The sequence below is a fragment of the Rissa tridactyla genome, chromosome 1, assembly GCF_028500815.1.
Source record: "Rissa tridactyla isolate bRisTri1 chromosome 1, bRisTri1.patW.cur.20221130, whole genome shotgun sequence".
Classification (NCBI taxonomy): Eukaryota; Metazoa; Chordata; class Aves; order Charadriiformes; family Laridae; genus Rissa; species Rissa tridactyla.
This window is the reverse complement of record NC_071466.1, coordinates 144391595-144402017: the sequence shown is the minus strand read 5'-3', so window position 1 is coordinate 144402017 and position 10423 is coordinate 144391595.

Below are 10423 nucleotides of genomic sequence, written 5' to 3'. Positions count from 1 at the left end.
GTCTAAAAAGTGCAGGTTTCATACACACCTGGTTTTCTTCTGGGTACATCTCACTGTGAAGCCCCAGGGAAAGACTATATCCATTAGGTTTGCATTGGTCTACGTGGCATTTGCTGATCTGCTGGAATCAGAACTGGAGCTAATGCCCATCCATGAAACGCCTCCCATGAAATGCCTTTTGAACTATAAATGAACCTTGAACAGGGTTATCCAACAAGAGCAAAACTTCTTCAGGGAGCTTTTCCCCCTACTTGCAGGGGCCAAGACTACTTGCTTCTGCACTGGTAAATTCCTGAGACACCTGTATTTTACTGTTACAGTAAAGAAATACAGGAGCAGTCAATCTGCACTTAGCCCCAAGGCATCTGCAAGAAAAAACTGGCTCTGGCTTGTTCAGTTCTGATGCCAGAAAAACAATTAAATTAAACCCTGAACCACCCACAAGATGATGAAAGATGTGCTTTACCTGCCTTCAATAAATATTTGGTCACCAAAAATCTGTCACAGGTGGGAACACAGACTCTAGGTTGCAGCTCTCCATGCGCCTGCCTTTTCCTCTGCTGCTTTTTCTTTACATGACAGTTCCTCACTCCACTATGTTTTCATGAAGGGTACAAATGGGAGTGACCCCAACAAGAGAAACCAAGAGAGGCTCAGGCTAAACCACACACAAGCTTGGCTTCGGGAGACTAATTTTAACAGCCCCACCGCAAATTAGTGAACTTGTGTTTTCAAAGTAAATATCTGCCTTAACAACTGCCTTAACATATAGCTGATATACTATAGTTTCTCTTTGTTTCTGGGCTCTTTCTTTTTCCTTAACATGGCAGTTGCTCACTTGGATTAGGCACCGGACTCAAAGAGTGAGTTCATGCAGAAAGAGTAGCACATAGAGAATCACCTACTTCTCTCTCTCTCCCCGGACTTTGAGGATTAACCTTGGGCATACACCTCTTCATTTCCTTCTGGCTGATTTGGGGAGTTTCTTGCTCAAATTGATGCTTTCTCTCAAGGTCCATACTCTGCAAGGACACCTGTACAGGGCACCTCAGTAAGTAACTTGGAGCCAGTTAAACTAGACAGCATAATAGACCCTATATCAAAGGGTTACATCTTGCAGTACATAAACCCATTTATGGATTGTTGTCCCACATAGTTAGCAAGGCAGACAGGAAAATTTGATCAATCCCTTCGGTCTTTCTAACATTTGAAATAGTAATAGAAAGAGAGAACAGAGAGTCTGTGAGCGACCACGCAGTGTAAATTCCTTCTTCAGCTTAAATATTGCAGTCACCACAAGATTCCTGTTGTTACAAATCCTTAGCCATGCAGCTTCCACCCCTCAGCTCTTATATAGCAGAAAATACAGGGAACTAATAGCTTATTACTGTGACCTCTGCATTGAGACTGATGCTTCACGATGCAATTCCTGTGGTTCAGTTAAAGCCATCTTTTTGCTGTAGAATTCCTGTGTTGCATTTGAAGCATTTCACTCTGATATATTAAGAGCTTTCTTAGGTGATAGGTGGCAACTAAGGTGAGATCAATAAATACAAGGCCACTCTGGCCTTCTGGCTTTGAGTTGCTACCTAAAGACAACCTGCAGAGGGAAAAGATGTTGGGCGTTTTCTTTTTAGTTTCTTTTTTGATGTAGAAGCATATGTGAAATAGCTTGATGTTACTTTAGAAATAGCAAGTCTTGCTTTCATTTCCTTACTGGAGACTTCTTTTGGAACAAATTCTGCTTCTTTTGAAGGGTTTTTTAAGCCTTCTTGGGATGAAACTAGGAGAAATTTGACTGTGGTTGCTGAACATTCAGAGGATAAAGAACGTGAGAAATGTAAACTATAGTGAAGGGAGAGTGCAGAATTAAGGGCTCTAAGAAAACAAATTTAGTAAAGTTAAATGCAGGATGAAAGCAGGATACTTTTTAATAAGTATAATGAAAAGCAGAAATATCACATAAGGAAAAACAACCCACACTATTGGCTATCCAGACTTCTTTAAAATTACATAAAGCAATAAATCTGTGGAGGAAAATCCCCAGTCAGGAAGGGAATCCTCAAAAGGATTCCAAAAATGTCAAGAGACAGTATAAAAGCGAGAAACGTCAAGTACGTATGAGACCATAGACAAATTACTACTGCCTCAGTCTTACTATCTCCCATCCTACTAACCTTGAGTCCTGCTTTGCAGAATTACACAGCAACTGCCTTAAACACAGTATATTTACACAAGTTGGAGAATGAGCAATAATTTAAAATCTTGCTTAGTAAAGACAGGCCACATTATAAAACACAGTTCCTCAATTATGAAAAGAGATCAACCCAGTTAACAGTATTTAGCATTTATACAGTTCCTTCACTTGCAAATGCTTTACAAGTATTATCCAACTTAGGGCATAAAAGATCTTCCCATTCCGTTTGCTTTTTGTCCCAAGCTGGAGGTTACTGGCCACCTCCGAGAGCCATGGAGCTCTGCCCCCGCTCTTTAGTCGCTCCAGTGCAAAGTCGGGGTGGTGGGCCCAGTCGCGTCCACTGACATGTACGAGAAACGCTCACCTGTACTCTCATGAGCTGGTAGCTGTTGTAGGGGTAGTAACCTCCTTCAGAGGGATGGCAACACCCACAAGGGATGAAACAAAGCACTAGAAAATTTGTAATGCAGATATGCTCCTCACCTCCCCTCTGAGAGACAAGTAAATATTTTTACTCCTAATGGCAACAACACTCCTGTCTCAGAACTTCTTTTGGAGTACCATTGAGGCCAAAATAATTCCATCCTGTTCCCTCTCCTATTAAAGCTATTGACAAGGGGAAATGATGATTTATTGGTGCTGCGTTTCTGCATCATGGAATTCTGTCAGCAATAAATTTCTGCCCAGACAGGTGATGTAATAATCTGAGCTTTCTACAAATGACTTAATGTTTCTTGATGATTCCTAGAACAGTTCATATTTCCTAATTGAATGAGGAAATGCATGGGCTAGTTTTCCCTACCAGGAACTGGTTGCAGAAAAAGGTTAGATGTTTTTTTAGTTTTCTTATCCTGCCTGGGATCATAAATGTGTCCACTTTAGTTGGTCCAGTTGGTCATAAAAAATATATATGCAATTTCTCAACCTTTTCCATCTGTCAATTTTTAGGTACATTGGTGACTCATAGAATATAACCAAATGGTTATATTTCATATATTATAAATCAAAGGGACAGATCTGAACCCACACACTCCACCCTTCTGAAGGAGTTCGAAGCAAACTTCATTCCACCAGCACTGTGATTTTGCTAGAGAGACTTTTGTGGTAAAGTCTGATTCCTTTAAATACACACGAATACACACACACACGTGCGCACATGCACGCACACTCATTCTATAATTTGCCTATATGTCTGTGGACCTCTATAATCGATTCTTATAATTCATGAAAATTGCCCAAGGCATACCTGCTTTATATTCAGTTAATATAAAGCTTTAATTCAAATGCAGTAATCCTGACAAGTAGTATCTGTATTTTAACAAAAGTCAGGGCTAAGTATCTTTCCTAAGGCTACACAATGAATCAGGAATAGATTAATCTAGCCTTTATTTCCAGTTTTCTGCACTAACTACTCTGCAGCTCTAGGCTGCCAAGAACTAATGACTGCTCTGCCCTTTTTAGGTTTCTCTTTTCTTTTGAAGAGTGTACTAATAAACACTTCTGTTAGCTTCTTCTTCCTCAGGGATCATCACTTCATCATTTCAAAGAGAGAAAAGCTCGAACAGAAACAACGGAGCTGAAGTCCTTGAACTGTAGAGATAGTGGTATCTGTATTCTGCCTCTGTCTTTTGTGACTCACACCTTTGTAGCTTTGGGAAGTCAACTAAGTAGATTGCCTCCGTATCACATTGTTGAGACAGCAGCCAAGCTAGCCAAGTTATTCTATCTTCATGTAAACGACTTTCTGCAAGAAACAATGCAAAACTATGCAGATCATCTGGGAAAGCTACCTGTTCTGCAGGGCAATGCATTTTACCATTACGAAGAAACTCATGTGGGGAGAATACGCATTACTTTTCATCACTCTCTCCTCCTCTCCTGCCTGTTTCTAGCTGGCCCAGCTGGATAAATTGCATGAACACATTGCTGATAGTAAGGCATCAATAAAATACTCTGTGATGAGTTACTGTATGAAGTTCATAGTTAAACAAAATGAACCCAGTTCCCTGTGCAAATCAAACTTACTGAAATCCTGCATTTCTTGCTAGCTGATTTCTATAAAATTATATGAAATGACAGTGATGGAATTAGCTAAAAAGTGGTGTCCACTTTTTACATCCCCTGAAATATCTGCAGGATGCTTCCCTCTAGGGTTCAGGTCACGTTTCCCGATACTGAACAACAGCAGTTCCTAAATTTTGGCCAAAAGTCCCCTGACAAGACCAAACATGTAAGTCTCTATGTCCATTTAAACATAACTGAAAATGTTATATTGTCCTTGGAGGACACTTGATGCAAATGAAATCGGAAGGATTTATGCACAATTTTTCATGCCAATTTCCTTCCTCTTTTGGATAAACAGGAGAGGGCTTCTGGGAACTTCAACAGAGATAACTCGGTATTTTTTTCTACAATTAATTCAGTAAGGGGTCATGGATATGGCGAAGGGTGAGTGAGCATCAATGATTGTATTTAGATTACCCGATGGGACATTAGAGCTTACATCATCCAAACTGTAAATCCAAGATCACGCTCCATCTTTCCCCATTCCAGAACCAGCCCACCCCTTCACTCCACTGCACAATCCCCATCAGCTCTGCAGGTAACTGACAGTGTCAACCATGGTAGCAGCCACAGCTATGGGTCAGCACCTACGAAGGAGTCAGACAGATGCTGCCTCAGCAAGCTCAGAGATACACATGCTACAACAGGAGACCCTTTATGCTCAAAGGAAAGCAGCTTACTCTGTCGCTCCTCAGAAAGGAGACTGTCCTTTAGCATATCGTCTGAAGACACATCTAATTTCCTTAGCGCTGGTCGTGTTTCTTCCCAAAGTCAGATAAATTTTAAAAAGCTCTTTTTGTGAGGGTGCTTATAGGACTGTCAGTGAGCACGACATAAATTGCATGCTGTTGGTCCCCCACACAAAATATCTGTCATTAACTTTGAGATTATCTGGCAGGAAAAAATTATCTCCATTATCTGGAAAAAGGCTCTGTCTGTAGACAGGGCTATAAATAACAACAACTAATTCAAGCCAGTATCTATACTGTGTTCTCTTTAAACAGATGGGGAAGGGAATGAGTAATGAAAATGTGGTCAGTAGTATTTATTATTGAGTTGCCTTCCTTGCTCTGACAGTTACTGCTGCAGGAGGCCCACTGCTCCATGCTCTGCTGCTTCTCCCATCTTTGCAAAAATTAGCTGCATTGACACCAAAAGTTCTCCTACTCATTCCCAGCTTGCAGTTAGAAAAGTGTGATGAAGATCCATTCCTAAGAGAGAAAGGGTTCTTCTGTAGGAGACTTTTCCTTTCAGACCATAAATAGCAATGATGCACTCAATGTCCAGGTCAACAATTCCCATCCCTGCCCCACAACAAAACCAGGATTTCTCAGATGCAGCCCCAGTACACCGACATATTTGACGCTAGATGTTGGACAGCTAGAACACAGGGAGATCTTGTTAGCTTTTCCTTCTCACCTAACAAACATGTGGGGCCAGTTGCTTTCACGGTGTGAATCGTGTGTTTGTGTGCACAGTGGCACTTGGCAGTCAGTGCTGACTTGCCCTCTCCATACGCAGTAGAGTTCTTCAGTAGGGTGCTCATCCCCATAAGCATTCACAGCCTGAAAGCAAGTGGACTGGGGAAGACATTCCAAAATTGAACTAATTAGGGAAAATGGACAGAATAATTTCTCCACCTAATTGGTTTCCTTAACATCTTACATATACAGGTGTTTTTCAGATTGATTGATTGATAATATTTTGCCCCACATTTAGGGCACAATGCCAAAAAGAAATTCTCTTAACTTCGACTAAATCTTGCCCTACTGACCAGCACCGGCTTGTGTAACTGGCTTTGCTTTAAGCTTTCATTACACAACTTTTTTGAAAGTAAAAATCACCAACAACTTATTGCATTTCTAGTTCCCTTTAATTTCAAGCGTCTTAGCTCCACAAGACCTGCAATTTGGCTTGTCCTTTCTTTCACCCTTTTATGGTTGTTCTAGGAGTCAATTTTCCTTCTCTGTATTTTTAATTAAAATATCATCATTAAAAGGCACACATGCAAAGACATGTGAAACGTGTACAAAGAGTCCTTTCCCCTCTGAAGAATAACTTTGAAGAATAGGTATTGTGGTGATAAAATACATTAATGAGAGAGAAGAGCCAATGTGTAAGCGATGCGGTGGCTGCCCTCAGCACCATCACCAAAGCCATAATCTCACACGTGCACAGAAGTTGTGGAAGCTTCATCTCACACATGATGTCAGAAGGGAACAGCCCCACGGCAGGAATAGGAAGGCGGAGATGAAAACAGATTAGAAGAGCAGCATCCTTAGACTTTAACAGTGTAGGACTGAACTTCAGCTGTAAACCATAACTAGGTAAGTGTTGCCATGCGCTTTAATTAATGATGATCTGGATGGTGCTTTCTTCTCTTTATACGTTACCTGTAAAGATCTTATTTTAGCAATAATGAGGAGTATTTCTGAATACTTTTTTAAGAGAGCTTAAGAAACTGGGTTAAGAGTTTTAGTGCCAGTTTTAAATACTACAATAGCTTGAAGTTTTGTCAATCACTTTCACATTCAGGAGCTGTCTCTCTAATGATGTCCTTTCCTGGCAGATCTCAAAACTAGTTCAGACGTATCACTTAAAGAAGGGTATGATGAAAATTTCACAAACAAAGGGATGTAGTCTTGTGTGACAGATCTAATTGAGATGCATATGTTGCTTTTATTTTTGATTGCCTCACTGATGTTACTGCACACCTAAGAATATTATTACAGGCAAGGGAGAAGAAATTTGTCACCTGTTTCATCCCAATGCACCTATGCAGCCAACCAGTCCCTGGGAATCTAGCCTGGTTATAGCCTGGTTATAATCTAGCCTGGGAACCTGATGCATTTTATGAATAGCATGCTAATCTTGCAGATCTCAGGCTATTTGCACTTTCTTATTAGTGCTTGTATCTATCTATCTGCTTCATGAGGTAAGTCCATACCTGGAGTGGATGTGGCAGCTACCAAGTTGCAGTAATAATAGGTGACTTACCACCATTCTGTGATGAACTGGTACATTTGGCTACTTGCTCTGGCTTAAATAAGGTATTGCATGGTGCTTTAGACATGAGGGGAGGAAACTATGGCAATTTAAAACAAAATCAGGAAGTTTTACCATTACATAAGTCAAAATTGCTGGACCAGATGTGGTAACACTTGAAGCATGAAGTAGCTTTACGAATAGGTTACTTACGAATTATTCCTCAGTGAATGTTCTCTTTTTGAGGGAGTTCTTAAGAGGTTTTTGCAATTCTATTCAATTCAAAATAGTTCTTGGACAGGGTAACAGTGCAATAGCATAAATTTTGCCTTCTTGGATTTAGTTGTGCTGCTTCATTATATTTTTTAAAGTACAGCTAGTGAAATGTGATTTTTACTGGCAATGGAAGTAGCATTTAATCTTCTTTTCACCTAATCAGGAGTAATACAGGAATCCTGCACTAGGCTGCAGACAATTATTTGTAAAGTAGCGATAGTTTGTTATTTGACAATGTTAGCTCTGTTCACGTAGCTGGTAGGATATGAATTTCATGCTTAAAATACAGCATGTGAAGCTGAAATCAAATGAATAATGGACATTAAAAACAAGTTCAAAAAAGGACAAATGTGGTGATCACTTTGGCTAAAATTAATGGTGTGGCTTAGTCTGACAAGACAGAAGAGTAGTAAGATAAAAATCCTGCTTGAAATAGACCTTTTCCTAAGACAGGGGAAAGCAGAGATGGTTGCAGTGTTTAGTTTCCCCAGTATTTTGTAGAGGATGGTAAGGAATCCTTTTAACATCTATTTTGATAAAAGAGACAGGGCCTCCCAGTGAGGGGAGGAACATGCAGAGCACCCTGGTTAGCGTCTTGTGTGATAAAACTTACATTGATGTACACCTGAAGTTAGTGTGGAGAGTCACAGCTTTGGATTTTGGCACAAGCACCCCAAACCATTGCGTGCCTCAATGAATAGAAGCCTTCAGTGAAGTCCAGTTTCACTAAATGTTTTATCTAAATACCTGCTTACTCTAAAGTACATTCTGTGGCTGTTTTGGCAGCAACCAATGTCTAACAAAAATCATACTAAAAAGCAAAATCAGATGAAACCAGATGAGAGCAAAACCAAACTCACAGACAGCCTAAGAAACACATTGACAGTAGTACAATACCTACATGGAGTTGCTAGAAAACCTCTAACGGTCAGTAAAAAGCAATAAAAGGCCTGACTAAATAAGTGCACCATTCAGTGTGCCTTCAAGAGCTCTACATTCAGACTTTTTTGCTATGCTTTTCCAGGATGAGCTGAGTTTAACAGCTTTTATGGATCAGAGCTCAGGCTCGTAAACTCGGCTGGCCCTAGCTGCATCGTGCTCCTGGAATAGGAAGCACTGGGCATCTTGATGCTGAGACACCTTGGCCACTCCTCGTCTAGCTTAGCCTCACCTATTTTCATACTGAGTATGGGCTGGCTCCACTTGAAGATCACAGAATCACAGAATGGTAGGGGTTGGAAAGGACCTTAGGAGATCATCTAGTCCAAACCCCCTGTTGAAGCAGGTTCACCTAGAGCAGGTCAGGCAGGAATACTTGCCTTTCTCTAAATAAAGTCAAGAGATACTTGCCTTTCTCTTAATTCTGTTCTGTATCTTCTCAGGTCCCAGATTTTTTCCATGAGAGCATGCCTCTGCTGCACTGTGTAGTGTAATGTAATGTAATGGGAAGCTAACAGTGTGTTCATTTCCAACACCAGAGCTCCTGAATGCATTCTTTTTCAGATTGGTAGAAAGTGGTGCATGTGACACTACATTGAGGCCAGCCTGACACTATATGCTGACTTCTTTACGGGAGGAGAAGAGACTTCTGCTTCTGTAAACTGTGTGTCTCTGGAGTTCATGTGAAAATTAACATGCATACATCTTTAGGCACAGTAAAACAAGAGGAAAAGAGTGCAATAATGGTTTGCATTATGGTGTACAACATTGAAAAGGATGTTGCATCCTTTTTAGTCCCTACAGTAAAGTCCATCCTCGGCCTTTTTCAGAAGTGTAGCTGCTATATAAAGACAAAGAGCATGGAAACAAGAACTGTCCTACTCATGTCCAAACAAAAAATTACACCTTCTTTCAGCTTGGCTTTTATGTCTAGAAATGCTGGCAATTTGGTCACAGGGCCAAAGATGGCCTTTAGCCCACCATGCCCCACCTTGCCAAGGCTCTTTTTTTCCACTCTCTCTGTTTGGCAGGACAGAAAGAGGAGGAGGGAGAGCTTGGCAGGGCACTAATAGGCTTTAATTGTCCTGTCAAGCCTCACCTAGGGCCTCTACCCGCAGCCTCTCCCAGGGGCCATGGGGCTGTTTAAGCTCAGGCCTGGGCTTCAGACCCTGCCAGAGCTACACTGTAGGTGTGCCTATCTTTAGTTGCAACTTCCCTGGGCATGGACCCCCTTGATCTGAACCAGGCCTGACTGCAAGACCTGCAACATTGCTATGGACTTGCTTTGTGATTGCGACCTGAGTCTGAGCCTCATTATTGACCCTGGACCTAATCCAGACTTGCTAACTCATATTGCCTTGGACCTGCCGCATCACCATGGACTCGCCTGATGATCTGGACCTGGTTGACCCCAACTGCCATCCCCAGGGCTGCCCTGCTCACCTCACTTAGAGACAGTGGGACAGAACCTGGTTGGTGAGACCCCGGTCCCACTGGCAGTGGTTTCATGCTTGGCCCCTCATTCCTTGGGCAGCAGCCAGCCCCTGCTGATCCCTGATAGATCAGGAAGGAGAACTAGTGGCACACACATTGTTGTCTACTGGGGAAACCTTACCTGGGCAGCTAGTTAAGCAAACATGGAGCTGCACAAGACTTGCTAGCTCTAAAAGTGGGGGAAAATGCAGCCTGTAAGAACTTCTGACATGTTTGCACTTCTTGGAGAGAGCTGGACAAAACTATAGCAAGCCAATAGGAACATGTGCCTGGTGAAAATGTCCTGGACCCATTCAGAGTTGGCCCCGAGTGACTATCTCCCCTCTGCATTAGTTATATCTTACTAGCAGCTGCTTCACCACCACTGCTCGCATAAAGAAAATAGGATGTAAAGTCCACAATATGCCTGTAAATGTGTGAAAAAGCCTCAAAACCGGGGCCCTGTCAGATCTAGAGAACAAAAGACTA